This window comes from Myotis brandtii, unplaced genomic scaffold, assembly GCF_000412655.1.
Source record: "Myotis brandtii unplaced genomic scaffold, ASM41265v1 scaffold540, whole genome shotgun sequence".
Classification (NCBI taxonomy): domain Eukaryota; kingdom Metazoa; phylum Chordata; class Mammalia; order Chiroptera; family Vespertilionidae; genus Myotis; species Myotis brandtii.
Genome location: NW_005369990.1, coordinates 2,964,373 through 2,987,099, shown reverse-complemented (window position 1 = coordinate 2,987,099; position 22,727 = coordinate 2,964,373). Strand labels below are relative to the sequence as shown.

Here is a 22,727-nt window from a genome sequence, read left to right as displayed (position 1 = left end):
AAGGAACTCTTGCCTTTTGCAACAGCATGGATGGAACTGGAGAGCATTATGCTAAGTGAAATAAGCCAGTCAGAGAAAGATAAATACCACATGATCTCACTCATTTGTGGATTATAGAGAACAACATAGACTGATGAAAAGGGACAGATCCAAAGACTGAGAAACAGCGATCAGGCTATCAATCCCCAGAAGGAAAGTAGGGGAGGGCGGGGGTAAGAGGAAGAGATCAACCAAAGGACTTGTATACATGTATATAAGCCAATCCAATGGACATGGACAACAGGGGGATGGGAGCATGAGTGTGCAGGGGGGCGCAGGGAGAGGTTGTGGGTTAATGGGAGGGATGAGTACACATTTGTAATACCTTAACTAATTAAAATAAAATAAAATAAAAAATAAAAATAAAAAATAAAAAAAAGATGAAGCTAGACCCTGTAGCAGACGCTGTTGGGGCCCTAGCTATGTCCCTTCATCACATACCATTTCTGTACAGGCCAGCCCCACTTGCAACTACTACTAGTATCACCTATGATTCTAGCTGCAGTAGCCCACTCTGCCAGCACGCTAAGCAACCCAGAGCACTAGAGAATTGATGTCTCCTCTCCACCGCCCCCAGGAAATGATTCATAGTGGATAAATACTCCTTTTCACTTATCTCAGGTAGGGAAACCCTGAGCCATGTGCTGCCCAGCAGGATCAGACTCTGGCTGCCCACATCTTTAACTTGTTTGATAATGATTTTCTATCAGCTTCTTTCTACCGTCTTACTTCCCTACTCCCTTACTCAGGTTTTCTAAGATCATCCTCAAAATTCACCATCTATACCTGACTTAGTCCCAGGGTCTGCTTCTGAGGGCAGGCCAAACCAAGACATTATCAGGAAAGTATTATTAATGACAAACTAAGTCATTATCAGGAAAATAAAGCTAATGGCCAGCTTTGATGCTCAGGACAATGCTATAAAGAGGAAACATGGATAACAGCAAATAGGAAATTGAGAGAAGGTGCAAGATGTGGGCTAGGAAGGCAGTAGGTAGGGGCACAGCAGGGAAAGACGCTTGGAACTAAGGCTATGGAAATGAGAGTTTGATGTGGCAATTACCTGATTCAAGGACAAGCCTAATGGATTAATGGGCACTAATCATTTTGATTTTGGGCTCTCTTTGAGAAATTGATGAAAGCTTTGGACTTTCTATCCAGGAAAAAAAAAAGTGTATACAAACAATTCTGCTTGAAACTTCAAGGGATTCCCCAACCCCAGATTAAGAACCCTGATTAAAGGCTGTATGTGAGCTGGACTGTGAGGGTCTTGATTGCCTGCAGAGAGCTTTAGCATTTCCTCCATGGGCAATGGGAAGCCAGCAGAGGTTTTTACTATAGGAGTTCCCAGGTGATTACAGTTTTCCATCCTAAATGGAACCCACGAAATCTGGATGTTTTTAACAGATTGAAAGAGAGATTGGGGGAAAGAGTGCATAGATAATTGAGCTCCTTGTTGGCCAAAAACATTTTCTACCAGATGCACTGCAGGGCCTCAGAGGCTACTGACTGCAGGAGCCAGATGCACCTCCGTGGGTGCCATGGGGAGTCGCTTCCACAATCCAGTGTTTCGGCCACAACAACTCCAGGAACAGGATACATACTGAAGGGAGCTGGAGGCAAACTCAGGGCAGACACAACTGTCTGTATGAAAACCTATAAGAACTCTGAGGTGAAACTGTCCCTGTTGCAGAATGGACAGAGGGAGGAGGAAAGGGGGAGGCTGGAGAGAGAAGCTGAGAATAATAGAATCCATTTGGAATGATAAACCGAGCTGGGAGGGGAAAGCATTGAAAACATGAAAAAGAACCTGAAAGGAATATAATTGTAGGAAATAAAGGCTAATTTGAGTACAAATGAGAAAGGTATCGAGATAGAAAAAAAGATAGTAGCTGGACTTGTAGGATCTAGAATACTAATGGGAAAAAGGAAAAGTTAAATTATTTGCTTCTCTTTTCTATAAATGAATTTAAGGAATGGCTATCATTTTTATATCTACTATATGGAAAAACTACAGTCAACATCATTACATATAATAATCCTATGAGTCAGGTGTTGTCCCCATGTCACAAGTGGGTAAACTGAGACAGGGAAGAAACTTGCACAAGGCCACCAAATGAGTGCTGGTAAAGCCTGCGTTTGAACCCAGGCCTGTCTGACTTGAAGTCACAGACTCTATTTCCTATTGCCTTCATCCCAGAACTCATATTTGGAGACCAAATATAACTAACAAAAGCAAATTACATGACATAGGCACCAAATCAAACATGAAGAATTGGCCATATCAGGATTTTTGTGGACTAAGCTGATAGGGTGGGAGGAGGTGGCTATGGCTGGTCACCAGGATCATTGGCATGATGACTTCTGAACCTTCTTCCACTGTCCACCACACCTTGACTGGTACAGTCCCACTGTTTAGCCAGGTCAGAACCTGAGGGAAAAGGCGAGCCTTGGTTTGCTAGAGGCAGGATCTCAGACTGGGTCGTTCAGACTGACACCTTCAAGTTTCTGGAGGGGCTCATGGCCTGGTATGGCAGAAAGAGCATGGTGCTGAGCCAGTAATGAAGGTGCGAATCCTGCTCAGCCACCCATTACCTCAATAGCACACTGAGTGTTTCACAGCTTCAGTTTCTTCACTGGTAATAACCAAACCGCCTGTTTTTTCAGGGTTAATGTGATGATGACACAAAATAATAGATGCACTATGACTAGCACAGTGTCTGTCAAACAGTGTCCCAAACACCAGCAGTTTTGCATTCTAACATCCTTCCTTTCCTCTCTTTTTCTACTTGAATCCCTTAACCCACTACCAAGGCCTGTTAACACCCTGGGTATAGCGCTTTTCACCTCAATATACATATATTTGGTGTCTAGTATAATTAAAAAATATTTTTTGCTTGAAATTGTGCAATTTAAAAAGCTCTTCCACTTCTGTCACAGCATCTATTTTTATCATGGGCCTAGAAAGTGAGCAAAGAGGAATCATTACCCCTTTGTTACTATGTTAGAAAGAGGCTCAGAGAGAAGGTGTGATGTACCCTAGTCACACAGCCAGTAGCAGAGCAAGTACGGACAGGTCGGCTTAAAGCAACAGAGCCAAGCAATATATAGGTGCTGACGTAGTCTGCTCTAGCTGCTATAACAAAATATCACAGAGTGGGTGGCTTCAACAATAGGAATTTACTTTGCACAGTTCCAGAGGGTGAGAAGTCCAAGATCATGGTGCTGACCAATTTGGCTTCTAGTGAGGGCTCTCTTCCTGGCTTGTAGACAGCCACCTTCTCACTGTGTCCTCACTTGACAGAGAGGAGGGGGGCTATCTGATGTCTCTTCTTATAAAGACACTAGAGGCCCGGCGCACGAAATTCGTGCATGGGTATGGTCAGTAGGCCTGGCCTGCAATCAGGGCCATTTTCCTCAACTGCCCGCAGCCAGCCCCACCCCCCACTGCCACCCACCCCCAGTTCCCTGTTCACCATTGGGCAATCAGAGGCTGCCAGCCGGGGGGGAAGGACTGAGAGGTGGCCATTCCCGCCCACTCACCAGTCCTGCCCCCACTGCAGGTCGCCTTCTGTGTGTGGGGCAACCAGTGGGGCGAGGGCCTTGGCCTGGCGCCCACATCCCCACCACCCACCCCCAGTTCCCCATGTGCCATCAGGTGATGGGAGCCTGACAGCTGGGGAAAGAAACTGAGAGGTGGTCAGTGCGCCTCATAGTGACTGGTCAAGTGGTCATTCTGGTCATTCGGCTGTTAGGGTCAATTTGCATATTACCCTTTTATTATATAGGATTAATCCTACTGGATCAGGACCCACCCTCATGACCTTATTTAACCTTACTCTATCTCCAAATACAGTCACACTGGGGAGTGGGACTTCAATATACTAGTATGAATTGTGGTGGGACACAAACATATAGTCCATAGCAGGTGCCTTGGACAACTTACTTACCTTCTTTGGGCTCTTTTTATCTAAAAAAGAAAAAAAGAAGTAGTATGTTCTTGGACATGGCTGTGTCCAAGACCCCTTCTGGCTCAGATTTTCAAGAATTGTACTCTAGCTCTTTTCATAGACACAACACAGCTGCCATGGTTCAAAGAACCCACAAGCAGAACAATGTCATGTGGCAAAGAAACAGGGGCATACCTTCTTATATGTCTCTCTGTCAGTGAAGAACTTTTCCCCAAAAGCCCTCAGAAGACTTCTCCTCTCAGCCATTGGCCATTACTATGTAATATGCCCTTCCTAAACCAACAACTGGAAGAAGAACAGAGCTGCAATGAATGGGGGTGAGTGCTTCTGATTCCCAGGGAAAAGGAGAAAGTGGCTGAACAAATCAGATTCTTGCAACAAGGAGGAGGGGAGTGGCTATTGGGTAGCAACCAACAGCACCTATAGCACACAGTGCACCACTTTATGAATATAAAAGCAAACAGATAAGACAGGCTCCTAAGGCAGCCTGTGTAAGCATGTGCTGAAAATAGAAAGTCATACTATTTAAAAGGCAGAGTTTCAGGTGGGGTTTGAGGCAGAAATGTGACTGCTTTGGGGTGAAGCAGTGATATTTACAGACTCTTGTGTGCCCCTGGCATCAGCTGACTCCAGCAGGATACTGCTAGCCCCTTGCAGCCATGTCCAAACCAGGGCTCAGGGCCTGGGAGACAAGCTACCCTCAGGGAACTTGGGATCCAAAAGGGACAAGCAAAGGTCAACTTCTAAGGATGAGGCCAGAATAAGGATTCTCATGTGCTGTGATTCAAGGGGTGTCGGTTTCATATTCAGGTGACCTTGAATTAAATCTAAGCTCTATTTTTTAGGGAAATTCTGTAAACTCTTCAGATCTTGGTTTCCTTAACTGTAAAATGGGGATACTGATTTGGCTGGTGAGGATTAGCAATAATTGTGTGTAAAGAATTAACAGTGTCTGACAGTGGCCACGCAGTAAATAGTATTACCATCACTAGAAGAAAATGAAAGTGGGAATGGATCAGGTGAGAGGCATGAACAACCCCTGTGAATCAGAAATTCAAACAAAGCTCAAATTTTAAGTTAAATACGATTTTCAAAGTACAATCAACAAAACCATTTTATCACCCATTGTCTCATTGGATCCTCACAATTAAGGTATTATCAGGGCTCGCCCACTTTACAGATCAAAAAAACTGAGATTCAGCAAGGCTTAGACATAGTTTGTTCATCTTTGATACTATGACAGATTAAAGTAGCTAGGAATTCATTTTCCCAGGGAATTCAGGCTTCAAGAGAGACTTGTCTGTAGGTCCAAAAGTCAGAAACAGTGGGCTCTAAGATAACCCATTACTGAGTCACTAGCTAGAAGTTTCCTTGAAGGTCTCCTGTGGAGAACAGTGTTTCTTAAACTTTATGAGGCATCAGACTCTCCTGGAGGGTTTGTTAGACCACAGATTGTTAGGCAGGACTCCCAGAGTATTCAATTCGGGTTGTCTAGGGTGGGGCCCCATCGTTTGAATTTTTAATGAGTTTCCCATGATGCTACTGCTGCTTTGGGACCACACCTGGGAAACCATTGGATCAGAAACTGGGTCCCAGAATGCAGATCAGGGCCCTCAAATTTCAATGTTTAGAAGAATCACCTGGGCAGCCTGCTGGAAACACAGCCCCAACCGTCTTCCACGATGCAGGTTCGTCTTCCACGATGCAGGTTCGGATGCAAAGAGGTGACTCTGCTGTAGGACTCACCTGCCCTATTGGAGAAAAGTTGATTAGTCAATTCTCTCAAGCTCTTTTTGACACCCAACCCTAATTATGTGTATTTATTTACATATAAATTATTTACATATACTACTGTACTAATAACACATTATTTATCCCATTTTCTATTTAGAAATGTTTTAATTTTATAAAAGTATACATAAATGTTAAATCTTCTTCACATACCCCAAAGGATTGCCTTACACCCACACTTTAGGGACCATCCAAGTCACCAAGTACTATTCAAAGATTATTCCACAAATTAGCAGCATCATGGGATCTTGTTAGAGGTATAAGTTCCCGGCCCCACCCCAGACCTACTGAATAATAATCTCTGGAACTGGGGCAATCAGGTTTTAATAAGTTCCCCATGTGACTATTGACAAAGTTTGAGAACCACTAATGGCTAAATACATAGATGATGCAGAGTGGTCTTGGTGCTAAGATGAAGACCAATGGGACGGAGGCACAATTACCAGACACAGCTGGGGCAAGTTCTTGAACTCTGAATGGATTCCCCACTGGAGTTTATGTTTTTAGTAAACAACTTTGAGCCAACAATAATCACATTATTATTCAGAAATCAAGTGTTTTTATGATGCTGTTTCCTTGTCATGACTTTGTCAAAAAAAATTATTGATTTCTGTGTAATTCAAGAAAATGTTCCCACTCAGAACTCAACCTTCTCAGATTGCCTAGGGCAGTGGTTGGCAAAATGAAGCTCTCGAGCCACATGCGGCTCTTTGGCCCCTTGAGTGCGGCTCTTCCACAAAATACCGACTTCTGCGCATGGGCCACGAAGTTTCAATTGCACTGTACGTGCGTGCCCACACGTGGTATTTTGTGGAAGAGCCACACTCAAGGGGCCAAAGAGCCGCATGTGGCTCGCAAGCCTCAGTTTGCCAACCACTGGCCTAGGGCCATGGGTTTTCCCAGGATGCAGGACTTCCTGGACTTAAACCAGGAAAGTCCTGGGAAAATCAAGACAAGTTGGTCACCTCTCTTGGACTTTATTGTGACAGTGTTTGATATTTTTTTAAAAATCAACTCATTTCCTCTACTCCTACCAATTACACAACCTCTACAAAAGAGCCCTAGAATTAAAGATCTGCTCTGGCTCTCATAGCAGTGTGATATGCAGCAAGTCAGTTAATCTGTGAACCTCCGTTCATCATCTGCAAAATGGGACCAAACACCCTTGCCTCCCACACCTCACAGGACAATAGTCAAGGTCAAGAGAGTTGGTGTTACAAAGGCAACTTATGCATTACAAAGTAGTCTAGGAATAGAAGGGATGGCCATTTGACATCCTGGAAAGAGTGCAGGCTTTTGGAGAGGCAGACCCTCATGCAATCCTAGAACCACATCAGCACATTATTTTATCTCTCTAAGATGATTCTCAACTGTAAAATGGGGATTCAAATTACCTTCCTCATAGAATATTGAGAAGATTAAACGAGATGGTGGTCGCTAAGCGCCTGGCATATTTGGAACTCCAAAGTATTGGTTCCCTTCCCTGTGATTATACGACATTCAAAGACTTAATGATAGTTTTTTTGCAGCTAATGCAATGAATAGCATTATTATGCTTGCTTCCTGAAGTGAAAAGCCACATAACACTCCTCCCTGCTCCCAGGGCCCCTTTGATGTGGCAGGGGGTGGGAAAGGATGTTACTTCCACTTGGTATAACCAAGCCAGAAAGATTGTCCAGTTCCTACCCACAGAGGAATGCAATGAGCGACTGCTTAGAGAGGCCTGGGGCTGAAATGCACAGTGACCTTTGCATCTGGGAATGCCAAATTTGAAGCTTCTACACAAATTTAATTATCCCTTCAGTAAATCATACCTAATATGAATAGATTTTTTTAAATCATCTCAAAAATTGCAAATATATATCTAAAAATAAAAAAGTCCAGTCTGTCCTCACAGGGGGAAAATAAGTGCCTTGAGTTGAATGTCTCTTTCAGGCAGGGATTTTGTAACATTTCATTTTTGGAGGATTTCATCCACTCACCAAGCATTTAACTGAGCCAGATAGCCCATGTTTTGAGCATCTACTTTGTGCCAGGCTTGGCACATAATAAAATGAATAGTTTCTGCTTGGCAAGAAGCTCACAGATACAAAAAAAAACACAGAGTTACAATCCACGGGTGAAAAAAAAGTATTACTAGAGGTAGGTCTGAGGGATCGTGATGGTAAAAAGGAGGTTTAGAAATCCTACCTAGGAAAGTGCTGGAAATGGCCCGCACTCTGTAAATTAAGTGTGTACATGGGATTGATGGGAATTACCCACTACCGCTATCCATTGTCTTCACCTTGGCACATGGTCTCTCCTAGGGACAGTGAGAGTAAACTGTGGCCAGTGGGATCTGAGCATAAGTGATGTGTGTAATGTCCAGGCTCTACCTTTAAAGGGAAAGGCATGTTTGCCTCTTCCCACTCTCCCCCTTCATTCTGGATGGAATCCAGGCATGGTAGTAAGCAATCTTGGACCATGTGGTTGAGAGCATCACCTAGGGATGTTAGGGCAACAAGAGAGAAGAAGTCTGGGTCCTTCCTTCGTGACTTCATAAAGCAGAATCACACTAGGAACAGGACATGTATAGGGTAGGGAATTGAAGGTTTATCCCACATATGCCTCTATTAAGTGGGGCCTCTATTACATGCAGCCTTTTACACCTGCCTATAGTACAAGTTTTTTGTTTGGATGAATTCTGTATATTTCAATTGACAAACACTAGCTGCTATAGAATGATGAATTATAATCAGAAGCCCAGTGAGCACTTCTTTCAGTCCTCCAGAATCTTATATGTCACTCAGAAATCTGCAAAGTGTCTATCCAGGAAGGCCAGAGTTCAACTCTTCCTAGCTCCCAGATTCTATTGTTCTTTTCTCCCCCATCAGGAGCTGCTTGAGTCTCAAGTCCAAACCCCAGAGCCACCTGAAGTAGGATAGTTTGAGTGGCTCCAGAGCCACCTCCTATGTATTAGCTTCAATTCTTTTTTGCCCATAGTTTGACTGGGATGTTTTCTTTTAGGTCTATTGCTTGTTTTCTGCCTCATATAGAGTTCCTGAATTCCTGTTCCAAGTCTAAAGTCTAGACCATGGACCCCAGGAGCAGCAGGGACTCAATTAATTTATATTTTCATCTACAGCAAGAACAAGACCTAGCATAGCACAAACACTTGTTGAATATTAAACAGAAAAAAAAGTGAATGATATGACATATTCCACCATTGCCTTTTTAGGAGCATTTCCTATTTTTCCAAGCCTCCCCCAAAGACTAGATGAATTTTAAGGAATTCTATTGACTGGCCTGCACCCTTCTGGGTGCCCTTCTGCAACTCCACTAGACTCCCAGGCTGGCACATCTAAGTTACACATGTTGGAATATCCCACTTTCTTGTTCTGAGTTTCATTTGCAGTCTTTTTCACCTTTCCTTCCAGGCAAGAAGGTGCCTACTGGCTTGCCTGGGCTAGTATTCAAAGCCCAAAGCTGGGAATGAGGAAGTTGGCCAAGGCCATGGAGCACAGAGGAAAGGAGAATCAGAATCTTTATCCTGAGTGAGAGTGGGCCTTGAATTAAGGTATGGTCAAATTATTAAGCACAAGGTAACGGCCAGAGATCAAATGTGAACTCTGAACTATCAAGTTTACTCCAAGAGAATAGGCAAAACAGAGGTAGAGACCAGGAAGGTGAGGAGCAAGAGATATTTTGCTCATACTATGACTTGAAGTCATATTCTTTGATTATTCTAACTGTCTGTCATGAAGAACTTTTCCTCACATTTCATTTCAGGTCCTCCAAAACACAGATTCCAAGATGGAATTAGAAGTGCCAGTGATTTATTGAGAACAATGCCTGTACAAGTTAAAGGGAGTAGAAGCAGTAGGCAATGCTGCAATGCAGATTTGATACCTGTGAATGGAGAAGGGGAGTCAGAGCCTCGGACTATGGCTCAACTCTGAGAAAACCTCCACTAAGACAATGGGAGCTTCATTGCAAAGATAGAGGATTCCTGGGTTGGGCATAAATGGCATCTGGCTTCATCCCTGACCTTTCTTTACAGTTCTCAAACTGACTTAGAGAAAATCCAGGCTGGAAGTGGACTTAGAGATAATTTGGGCAACATTGTTCAAAAGAACTTTCTACAAAGATGAAAATCTTTCATATCTTCCTCCCTGTCCAGTATGGTAGCCACTAAACACATGTAGCTATGGACCACATGAAATGTGACTAGTGTAACTGAAGATCTGAATTTTTTATTTAAGTTTTTAAAATCATATGTGGCTACCATATTAGACAGCACAGATTTACAGTTCAAGTTTTTTAAGTGAAGAAACAGAGGCAAAATGAAACGCCCAAACATATATAAGAAGTTAAGGGTAGACATAAGACTTGGACCAGTCTTTTTTTAAGTACAGCCTTCTCTAAATCAACCACTTCTGCGTCACGATGTAGAACATAGTAAATTTGTTTAGAAGTTGGGCTTTTGTTTACAAGTTGTTTCAAATATTTAAGGGGTCATAGACTCTGATCTTCCCTGAAGAACTTAGAAGCTAATTTCATGCCCAAAGATGTCTCTTTCTTTGTGACCAATCTCTAGTCCTTCATCCTTGCTCTTGTCTTTGTATTTAAGCATGGCTCCTCTAATCTTTGCTGCTTAAGAAGTTTTCTGCTCTCCTTCACGTCCAAACTCAGGTGCTCCGTTATTATTGCTTAGACCTCACCATGTGCCCCCAATACTGTACCCAAGCATGCTGCCCTTGGGAGTTAAAAATTCATCTGCCTTGCCATGATTGCTGCCTTCGTGTTAATCCAGCTAAAGCTCCCGCCAAGATCTTGGATTCCCTCTTGGGCCTTTTCCTCCTCCCTGATCTAATCCCACACCATCACCTGCAGCCCAGATGGAAAGACCACAAATCCCCAGGAATGCATTCCAAGCAGAGGACATGTGATTGCTCTAAGGCTTCCCATTCATTCCAAGACCTGGAATCTGTCTGCCTCCAAAAGCACATATTTCCTTTGGGCCCAAGATGGGAGAGCAGTATTCCTACATCATCTGAAATACAGAGGCCATCACTATAGCTAGACATCTCACAACAAAATAAGACTTTTAGAGCTCCCCTCAATCTTTCCCATCCTACTCACCCCGAACTCCCGTTCTTTCTGAATAAATTATCATCACTTGTAAAACCCAAACAAACATTCCCCTCATGGGCGCTTTCTCCTCCTTTACCTTGGATTGCTTCAGCTCCAAACACTTATTACAGACAGAACTCTCAGTTCTTTGTTTTCTGTAATAGTATCTTCTGACTTTTTAAATACTTACTAATCTTTATCTAAAAAGTGAGTCACAGAATTGGTAAGTAAGGCAATCAGGCAATAGAAAACAGAAAGGATGAGTTGGTCTGAGAAGTTTAGGGCTTCCTTTCAAAATGGAAAATATGTACTTTATCATGGGGTAAGCTCATTTATCATGGAGCTTAGCAGATGCTATGCTGGGCTGACTCACTATAGGTTTACTATCTACATTAACCCAGGTAATGTGACAAATGACGAGATTTAATAATCTTCCATATTTTTATGCCTGTGTTATACAAGCGACTGTGCTAGGAGAAGCTCTGTTTTAGAAAGCTCCATCATACATAAAAAATCATCAGAGGCAGCAATTTATTTGGTTTGTAATTCTGTGCCTTTTGGACACTGGGTGTGATTCTATAGGACCATGTTCTTGGGACAGATAACATTGTGTATGGAGTGACACTATAAGTTAAATCATTCAAACCCGGACCATCTTATAAGGGAAAGGGAACAAGATCAATAATTATGCTGGGATTAGGAAATAAATAAGGATCATTGCTGCAAACCAGCATGTGGTCATTCTTCCTTGTTAAAGCCCTTGCCCATCCTATCCCCCAGTGGTCAGAGAACTGTAGAGAGGTGGAGATATGAACACTTAGTCACCACTAAGTGCTGAGTGCTGAAGGCTGGCCATGGACAGCATCCTTTAGGGCCACTGCTAAGGAAATGGGATGCAAGGAGATGAAAGAGTAAGTCAAGCCAAGGACCTTGAGAAAACATGGGATATGAATGCTAAGTCTGGAGGGGCCAGAGGAAATCATTCAGAAAAGTCTAGTCACATTGAAGGGCATGCAAGTATGCATCTAAGTCATGGCTTCAGTCATGTGCTCGCTTGTGAGGACAGTGTGGGCAAAAGTTTGGGTGACTCTAAAAGCTGCCAGAAATCTCCTGTCTAAATGCCCCTGCTAATATTTCCAGAAGTGGTTAGTTCTAGAATGAGGCAGCCTGCATTATAAATACAATAGGCATCTAGAAGTAAAGGCCCTTAACCTTTACTGTACACAGAGGGTGCCAGAGGTTAGACATCATTTACCCGGGAATGTAGAAGGCAAATAGCCATAGCAAATGTGAGACCACTTTTTATTTTTCTAGTCTCGCTGAATAAGTCTCTTGAGATTCTGTTGGTGTTAATATCTATGGTCCTATTGTAAGGGCAGGTGACTTGGAACATTCTAAGTTATATAAGTTAGTAAATAATGCCAATGCATCTTCAACACACCAGATTTTTGTCTCAGGCTGCCTGTACACATGTGGAAAATAAAATTCTTTTTTAAACATTTAAATATTGACTTCAGAAAGGTACCTAGAAGAGAATAGAACATAGATTATAGGCTTATTCCCACAGATGTTCTTTCTGTGGTCCAGTGTATTGTATTAGATATTTAAGAAGGAAGACTACTATAGAAAATAGAGCCATACCCTTACATGACATTTAAGCTATAAAGAGTAAGGAAATGGAAGCCCAGAGACATACCTAACAGCATAGAGCTAGATAATATCGAAGTAAAAATTAAAGTTTAGTTCCACTGATTTACACGTAGAGACTTACTGGCAATCACGTATGATAGACATGAAGCTTTGTTGTCAGTTAGCGGAACCCTATCTTGGTTCCACTTTTTCCAACTCTAGGACTTCAACTAAGGTCCTTTATAATGAGTATTTTAATATCTATTTCATAACATGGTTATCAATAAAAAATGAGATTATATTGATAACTTACCAAGTACCTTGTGTAGGATTGAGTAGCTTCTTTCCCTATTGCTGTGGCTGAGACAGTTCCCATCTATTGATTGTTAGGGTCGATTCAAATTATGCAGATCTCCTCCATCCATGGCCCATACACAGGAGAATATACAATAGAATTCTCAAACACTTTTGACATAAGAATTACCTGATCAAGAGAATGAGAATACAAGTCACAAATTGGGAGAACTTTTTGCAAAAGACACATCTGATAAAGGAATAATTCAAAATATATAATGAACCTTAAAACTTAACAATAATAAAACAAACAACCTAATTTAAAAACCGTCTTATATAATGAACCTTAAAACTTAACAATAATAAAACAACCTAATTTAAAAACCGTCCAAAGACCTTAACAGACACCTCATCACAAAACACATACAGATGGCAAATAAGTATATGAAAAGATGTTTCACATCACGTCATCAAAAAAATACAAATTAAAACAACAATGAGATACCACTACACACCTACTAGAATGACCAAGGTCTGAAACAATGACAACACCAAATGCTGATGAAGATTCGGAGCAATGAGAACACTCAGTAATTTCCAGCAGAAATGCAAAATGGCATGGACACTTTGGAAGTCAGTTTGGTGGTTGCTAACTAAATATACTCTCACCATACTCACATTCCTTGGCATTTATTCAAAGGAGTTGAAACTTATGTCTACACAAAAACCTGTACATAAATGTTTATAGCAGTTGTATTTATGATTGCCAAAACCTGGATTTTGTAAGATATCCTTCAATTGGTGAATAAATAAATAAATTGTGGTTCATCCAGACAATGGAATCTTAGTCAATGTTAAAAGAAATGTGCTTTCAAGCTATGACAAGACAGAAGAATCTTAAGTGCATATTATTAAGTAAAAGAAATCAATCTAAAAAGGCCACATATTGTATGATTTCAACTATATGGCATTCTGGAAAAGACAAAACTATGGAGACAGTAAAAGATCAGTGATTGCCAGGGGTTGTGGGGAGGGAGAGATGAATAGGTGAAGCACAGAGGATTTTTAGGGCAGTGAAAATACTCTGGGTGATACCATAAAGATGAATACATGTCACTATATATTCGTCTACACCCATAGAATGTACAATACCAAGAGTGAACCAAAATGTAAATTATGGACTTTGGGTGATTATGATGTGTTGATGTAGCTTCAACAATTGTAACAAATGTACCTCTCTGGTGGGGAATGTTTATAATGAGGGAGGCTATGCATGGTAGGGAGCCAAAGTTATATGAGAAATCTCTGTACCTTCATCTCAATTTTGCTGTAAACCTAGAACTGCTCTAAGAAAATGAAGTCTTAATGAAAAAATTAAACCCACATGAAGCATTCATCAGATTCAGTAGGATTGGAGTGAAGCTCAGGACTCTGTATTTTAATATGCATTCCTTTCTCACTTTCACTCTCACCCTCTCACTCCTAGACTCAAATGCAACTAGACTACAAGCCACACTTAGAGAAACTTTAATAGAAATCATTTTGATGCACTTTAAGTTAAAAATAAAGAAAATGCAAACTAAAAAGGTAGGAGTTCCTCACCCCAAGCGACACTAATTCAGTAAGGTGGGTTTCACTTCTGTATTTTAATACGTTCACTGGTGATTCTGATACTTAACTAGATTTGGGAACCACTGCTTTTCCTATGCTGCAGGACTATGGTCCCACCCACTCTGATTTCAATGGCTAATTTACACATCAAATCTTTCAAATCCGTTCTGCATTGGATTTACTGTCCTACAAAAGTGGAAGGATTTTGCTATCATTCCAATCAGAGATTTTCATGCATAAGGCATTGCTTGCTCACAAGTGTCCATAATGACTGTTTTCCACAGCCAGTGGGATTTGAGGCTGGTCTTCATTTTTGTTTGTTTTTAAATAAACAATGCATAGGTGACAGCAAAATTCTTAAATTCAAATACATTAATTTCCTTATAGAGAAAGGTGAAAAGAAAGAGGCACAATGGGGCTCACAGATTACAACTTGGTTTTAGAGATAACAAGAAATAGTGGAATGGACAATCCTATATAATAAAACCCTAATATGCAAATCGACCAAACAGTGGAACGACTGGTCACTATGATGTGCACTGACCACCAGGGGGCAGACAATCAACACAGGCGCTGCCCCCCGGTGGTCAGTGCACTCCCACAGGGAGAGCGCTGCTCAGCCAGAAGCCGGGCTCACAGCTGGCAAGTGCAGTGGCGGTGGCGGGAGCCTCTCCTGCCTCCAAGGCAGTGCTAAGGACCCTTCAGGGATCCCGGACTGCGAGAGGGCACAGGCCAGGCTGAGGGCACCCCCCCTCCATCCCCAGTGCACAAATGTCATGCACCAGGCCTCTAGACTTTAAATAAGAATAATGGCTATTTTGTCCATTTCATGCTCAGACCATAAAATGTAGCTCACCTCTCCAGGTACTAAAATAAAGTAGATTCATGAAGGCCAACAAAGAATTCAATGTCTGTTCCATGTAAATGTTTGTGATAACCCTTCACATATTCACAACCTGCTGGTCTTCTTTGCTCTCTACAGTTTTCCCAATCTTGAAATCATATTCTAGTTTCCAAGTACACATAGAGTTCTTTCACTTATTACACCCAAACTTCCTGCTCAAATTTAACCTACATATGATAAAGTACCAAGATTTTCAGCTTTGAGTAAGAAACTTCTTCCTGCAGCACCAAGCCTACCACTCAGGTCAGCTCTATTCCTTCAGGCTAAGAGAGGTATTTAAACTTAATGGCATTCCAATAAAATGCATAGACCACAAAAGCTTCTGCTGAGCAGATAAGCAGCAGTGTACTCTAGAAACATGCTGAAACTCATCAGCACTGCACACATTCTGGATCAGACCCCTAATTCCCATTGTTGAAAACAAACAAATGCATCTTTCTGCATTCGGATATTAAATTGTTCAGAAACTTTCATATTTGTATTGAACAAGAATCCCAAAATATTGATTTCAACTCTGCTTTTAAGGAATGCCTGGAGAAATAGGAGGAAAAATCAATTTGCTGAAGATCACCAAACCTGTGAAATTTCTGTCTCTGTAACACACTCCTGCTCTATCTGTTGGGTTCTCCATTGAAGAAAGATGACCATTTCCAAGGACAGTTTGATTTTATTTATTCATAGTATGTGTTTCATGGTTTTCTATTAATATTTACTAACCTTCAATGATCTCCATTTACAAGAAGCTATATTGCCAAAGGGTTCTATCATTAGAAAGTCATTTGCTTGACTTATGCTTTTTTTATTAGGTTATTTTTAGAAATTCTTAAAAGAAATCATTATAATTATTTATAAATGCTCATTAGTAATTAAACACTTACTATGTACCTTATATGATAGATATGATTTTCCTCCATTGTATTTCTCATTCCCTTATAAAGCACTTTGCCCTGGAAATCACGTCCTCTGACAGCCTTCTACAATGAAGGCAAAACATGAAAGACCCACTCGGGAAAGACTAAATGAACTACAAAAACATGGATCTTTTGTCAACTTGAAGCAAATGCTCTTGAAACCTTAGCAAGTCCATAGTGTTAAAAGCCAAGATTTGTGAGAAGGAAAAAAACTGAATTATAATAGTGCCCTTTACACATAATAAAATCAAGGCTGACTTAGACTACAGAAAATATTGTTTGTTCATTTTTATGATAATAACACCCCTTATTGATTGTTTTTATAACAGGTACTCTTTTGCATTTACTAACTCCTTTCAATCTTATAATAGTCCTCATTTCATTTGTTCACCAGGGTCCCCAAGATCCTAGAATATAGCCTGGTCATAATACTATATATTATTGTCCACCTTTTGCAGATAAGGAAACAGAGGCAGAGAGCAGTTAATGATCTTTTCCAAGATTTTATAGTCAGTAGTGAGAACCAGGATTCATATTAAAGAAGGAGTTCTATAAATATCAAATGAATTTCTCAAAGTTATTAGAGGCAAAACCCCTCTAGGAATCAGAGGAAAGGAACGCTTTATTAAGCATTGACTCTGCCAAGCATTCTGACATATTTTATCTGTATCATCTCAATTAATCATGCACTAACAATTCAACTTTAATATTGTGATTCCAATTTTACAGATTAGAGAACAGGCCTAGGAAGATGAAGTAACAAAACAAGGTAATTGTAGACTCAAGATTCAAACTCAGATCTGCCTGTTTACAAATCCCTTGCAAAGTCTTTGCTCTTGCCTGCACTCCTGCCCTCCACAAGATAATGTTTATTTAAAGCAGCTTCTTCCTCGGTATCTTAGAAAATCTCTCCCTCTTTCTTTCCCATACGCATTTCTTTTCTCTCACTCAGGCATGAATACTTCACAATAAAATTCAGCAATTTCTCTTTTGATTCTACTCAAGGTTAAGAGAAGGATGCCTTCTCTACCAGCACCTCGCTATGAAAAAAAAAAGAAAAATAGGAAAATGGGAAATCCTCTCAGTGCTACAAGATTATGGATGCATTCATTTTATGTTCATTCTTCAAAAATTTCAAGGAAGCTGAAATCTAATTTAATCTATTACATGATTGTACTAAATTACTTAACCACATCAAAGCACCAATGGCCCCACACTCTAGGAAGGGGACATTGTAAAATGGTTTTCAAATATATAATGCAGTCTCTCAGGTGCTCAAGACAGGGACGCCCATCTCTGAATATAAAGCTTCCCTTACACTTCTGAGATCAAAACAACAGAGCCATTATTTGAGAGGCTGGATGAAATACCAGAGCCATTTCTTATTAGTTTCTGTCATTAAAGAGAATTTAGTAGTCTGGCTATTTATGCATGTTTTTCTTACTTTAAAAAAAAAAAGCAATCTTAATGAAATAAGAGGGAAAAAGAGTTTGAAGATCAAGATTATGGGTCAATTTCCCACTAATTACATTGTTTTCTGCTTTTAGAAAAGAAAACCCAAACCAGTTTTCCCATCCCCCTCCTCATCTCATGCTAAACATTTTAAGAACGCAAAAAGGAATGTTAAGTATATTGGACTTCACTAAGGGTGAGGAAAGTTGCTATTCCATCACCACTACTATAAGTACTAGTGAAAATGTCCTTGTGTGAATCTATCCTCTGAAATGTTGAATGCATTTTCCCATAGCAATATTATAACAAAAGTTGGATTCCTAGGAGGACCCTGGAAAGCCAAGTCAAGCCATGATGGTGACGTAGAACAGTGCTTCAACATTGAGACAAGATCCTGAGAATCTCAGAAACATCAAAAATACATCTCTTCACCTGCTCTCTCCTGGCAATAACTATTTTGAAAGCCATATAGTGGTGGGAATTAAGACTTTATATGAAGAAAAGAATATCTGAGAAATCAGTGTGGTTTGATAGTTAGCATAGGCACTAGGTCCAGATTACCTAGGCTTGACTCCTGTCTCTAAACACTACTTAGATCTGAACATTGAACAAGGTAATTCTTTATTCTGTGCCTCAATTTCCACACCTATAAAATGTGAATTTAAGTAGTATTCTCATTGTGGTTGTGATTAAATAAGTTATTACTTCAAAATACATACAAAAGTTTCAGTCAGACATCCCTCTCATAGTCCAAGGCTCTCACAGTCCAAATAAGTTATTACTTCAAAATACATACAAAAGTTTCAGATACATATTAAGTACTCAGTAAATATCAACTATTATTGATAAGGTGCTACACATTTTAGCTCATTTAATCTTTGATATGACCCTTCAAGATAAATATGTTTATCATTCATTTTATATATATAAAGAAACTGAAGCCTATAAAAGTTAAGCAACTTGGTCAGGGAAACAATTATAAAAGACTAGAGGCCCGGTACACAAGATTTGTGCACTGGAGGGGGGTCCCTCAGCCCAGCCTGCACCCTCTCACAGTCTGGGACCCCTCGGGGGATGTCTGCCTGCTGTCAGTCAGACATCCCTCTCATAGTCCAAGGCTCTCACAGTCCAGGATCCCTTGCTCCTTACCGCCTGCCTGCAGCAGAGGTGGGAGAGGCTCCCACCACCACCGCTGCACTAGCCAGCCATGAGCCCAACTTCTGGCTGAGCAGCACTCCCCCTGTGGGAACACACTGACCACCAGGGGGCAGCTCCTGCATTGAGCGTCTGCCCCTTGGTGGTCAGTGCATATCATAGTGACCTGTCATTCCACCATTTGGTCAATTTGCATATTAGGCTTTTATTATATAGAATAATTTTAAAAAGCTAGAGCCTGATTCCTAATCCAGTTTTGATTCCATATTTCATGCTCTGGAATATATGCCATGAGGCATTGTCTGGGAAACCAATTTTTAAAAAGCCATATTTATTTTGCCACTTTTCCCAAAGGCAAGTGCACTTCAGGCAATGGTCAACAGGAAAAAAATTAAACTATAAAGAAATATTTGGAAAAAAGGGAAAGATGGCGGCTGGCAGGATGGAGGCGAGGGAGAGGATGTGAGTGAGTGAGGGGATGAAAAGAGAGTGTGTGATGTGTGTTTGAGTGAGTGAGGGACAGTTAAATCCGGCAGGAGTACGGGGGGCTGGCAGACCAGGCACTCTTGCACAGGGACTACCACCGCTGTAGGTACTCACCAGACTGCGGGACTCCAACACAGAGCCCATGCCATCTTGAAGGGGAAAATGGCCTCTTCTAGGAACTCTTCAGCACCACCACCCAGACAGGCCTTGGACACTGCCTGTGACCCAGCAGCCACTCCAGCCAAAATCCTGCTGCCTGACCCACAGACCTGCAGACCCTAGGACCTCTACCTCTAAGGTGCACCGTTCCAGCAGCAGTAAGTACAGCTTCCCCATCCCCAGCGGCAGACCTCCGGACGACCTCCAGACACTACAGTCATGCGTTTTCAGCACACAGGCTTCCTAGGCACACCACTCAACAGGCAGCTTTTGGATGCCACTGTGAGCCCCCGTTGGGAGCGATTTTATACAGACAAGGGTGCGCTGCCCTGCAGTAGAAATTCTGAATTCCCTCTTCCTGAATAACTGCCCACAGACACCTCAGCTGTGCAACTTCAGCACCAGGGCCCTTCAGAGTACGTCAGAGCTCCGTGCTGGCAAATGCACTGCCATAGTCGCACGTTTCCAACACTCAGGCCCCCTGAGCCTATTGATCCACAGGGAGCTCTTGGGAGCTGCTGTGAGCCCCCACTGGATGTGATCTTGGACAAACAGGGATGCACTCCCCCGGCAATAGAAATTCTGAATTCACTCATCCTGGATACCTGCCCACAGACACCTTGATTGCACAGCTTCAGTGCCAGGGCCCTTCAGAGTGCGTCAGTGCACCATGCTGGCAAACGCACTGCGGGTGCCCCTGTGAGCCACCACTGGGAGCGCATGTGTATCCAACCATGGACACAGCAGCAAAAACTGAGTCTTCCCACCCCACAGCTGCAAAACTCTGGAGACTATAGTCATGAGCTTTTTCAGTGAGCAGGCCTTCCAAGCCCACTGCTCCATGGGCAGCTCTTGGGCACTGCTGTAAGCCACCACTGGGTGTGCACTTATACAAACAGGGATGCACTGCTGGGCTATAGAAACTCTGAATTCCCTCTTCAGAGATACCTGCCCACAGACACCTCAATCGCATAGCTTCAGTGCCAGGCCTTTCAGAGTGTGTCAGTACACCCAGTTGGCAAACGCACCACAGGTGCCCCTGTGAGCTGCCACTGGGGGTGTATGTATCCAACCACAGAAGCAGCAACAAAAGCTGAGTCTGCCCACCCCACAGCTACAGAACTCTGGACACCACAGTCATGCCTTCCCAAAGTGCAGGCCTCCTGAGCCCCACCACCCCAACAGACAGCTCCTGGGTGCCACTGTGAGTCCCTGCTGGGCATGCACGATTTCAACCAAGGGTACAAGACAGCAAAAATTGGGACACCCCCCTCCACGGCTGCTGACTTCTAGACACCGCAGTTGCACCTTTCCAGATCGCAGGCCTACATCAAAAGAACCCGAATAGCTCAAGTAGGGAGCTACGCTAGATTACCAAGCCCAGGAGACCTGAGAGATCACACCAGGAACACCATCCCCAAAAGAACCTGGGTAGCAAAGTAATTGGATCTACAATTAAAACATTACAGCAAAACATGGGAAGACAAAAAAGCAATCCCCAAAGGTAAGAAAAAGAGGAATCACCAAAAAAAGGAAGGTAAATGAAATTGAGGCAAGTAACATGTCAGAGAAAGAATTCAAAGTAATGGTTATAAGGATGCTCAAACAGCTTGATGACAAATATACACAACTCAATGACGAATATACACAACTCAAAGAGAATTATAAGGAGATGAATGAGAATGTCACTAACATGAAAAGGAACCAAGAGGAAATGAAGAACGACATCTCTGCAATAAAGAACACAATGGAAGGCTTAAACAGTAGACTATAAGAGGCTGAGGACCGCATCAGCAAATTAGAAGACAAGGTAAAAAAAAACATATAAAAACAGCAGCAACTGGAAAGAAAATTTAAAAATCAAGGGGAGAGCCTAAGGGAGCTTTGGGACAACACAAAATGAAACAACATTTGCATAATAGGGGTACCAGAAGGAGAGGAAGAGAAGCAAGGAATAGAAAACCTGTTTGAAGAAAACTTCCCTGATATTGGCAAGAAAAAAACTACACAAGTTCCAGAAGCACATAGAGTCCCAAACAAGATGAACCCCAAAAGACCGAAACCAAGACACATCATAATTAAATTGGCAAACACCAACAACAAAGTAAGAATCTTAAAGGCTGCCAGAGAGAGACAGAAAGTTACCTACAAGGGATCTCCTATTAGAATATCAACTGATTTCTCAACAGAAACACACCAGGCTAGAAGGGAATGGAATGAAATATACAAAGTGATGCAAAGCAAGGGACTGAACCCAAGAATACTATACCCAGCAAGACTATCATTTAAAATTGAAGGTGTAATCAGAAGCTTCACAGACAAAAAAAAGGGCTAAGAGAGTTTATTACCATCAAGCCAGCAATGCAAGAGACACTAAGGGACTGCGTAAAAAGAAGAAACAGAAAGGCAAGAAGAAACACAAACATTAAGAATAAAAATGATGACAAACAAGTACTTATCAATAATAGATAAACAGACTAAATGCACCAATCAAAAGACATCGAGTGGCTGAATGGATAAGAAAACATGACTCATATATATGCTGTCTACAAGAGACCCACCTTAGAACAAGGGACGCATACGGACTGAAAGTAAAGGGATGGAAAAATATCTTCCAGGCAAATGGAAATGGAAAAAAAGGTGGGGTAGCAATACATATATCTGACATATATAGACCTCAAAGTAAAGGCCATAAGAAGAGATAAGGAAGGCCACTACATAATACTAAAGGGAGCAATTTAACAAGAAGATATAACTCTGGTAAACATATATGCACCCAATACAGGAGGACCCAAATTCATAAAACAACTTCTGGAAGATAGCAAGAGAGTGATTGATAGCAATACAGTCATAGTAAGGAAATGTAATATCCCACTGACACCACTGGATAAATCCTCTAAACAAAAAATCAGCAAAGAAACAGCAATCCTAAATGACTCACTAGATTAGATGGACTTAATTGACATCTTCAGAATATTTCACCCCAAAGTTACAGAATATACATCCTTCTCCAGTGCACACGGGACATTTTTAAAGATAGGCCACATATTAAGATGAAATCAACTACAATGAAAACAATGAAAAAGATCAAACATTTGGAGGCTAAATAGCATGCTATTAAACAATGATTGGGTTACCAAAGAGATCAAAGAAGAAATAAAAAGCATCCTGGAAACAAATGACAATGAAAACACAACAATCCAAAATCTATGG

The 22,727-nt window shown here is 41.5% G+C and overlaps 1 long non-coding RNA gene across 1 annotated transcript in view; it reads right to left on the bottom strand.

Annotated features, from left to right (window-relative positions):
• Window positions 1-22,727, bottom strand: part of LOC102253428 — a 92,190-nt gene that overhangs the window by 27,033 nt on the left and 42,430 nt on the right. Inside the window, exons 3-5 of the long non-coding RNA XR_314263.2 lie at window positions 12,856-13,026; window positions 8,177-8,283; window positions 5,651-5,761 (exon numbers count right to left, since the gene is read on the bottom strand). This is a non-coding gene — a long non-coding RNA (uncharacterized LOC102253428). The remainder of the gene's footprint in view (window positions 1-5,650; window positions 5,762-8,176; window positions 8,284-12,855; window positions 13,027-22,727) is intronic.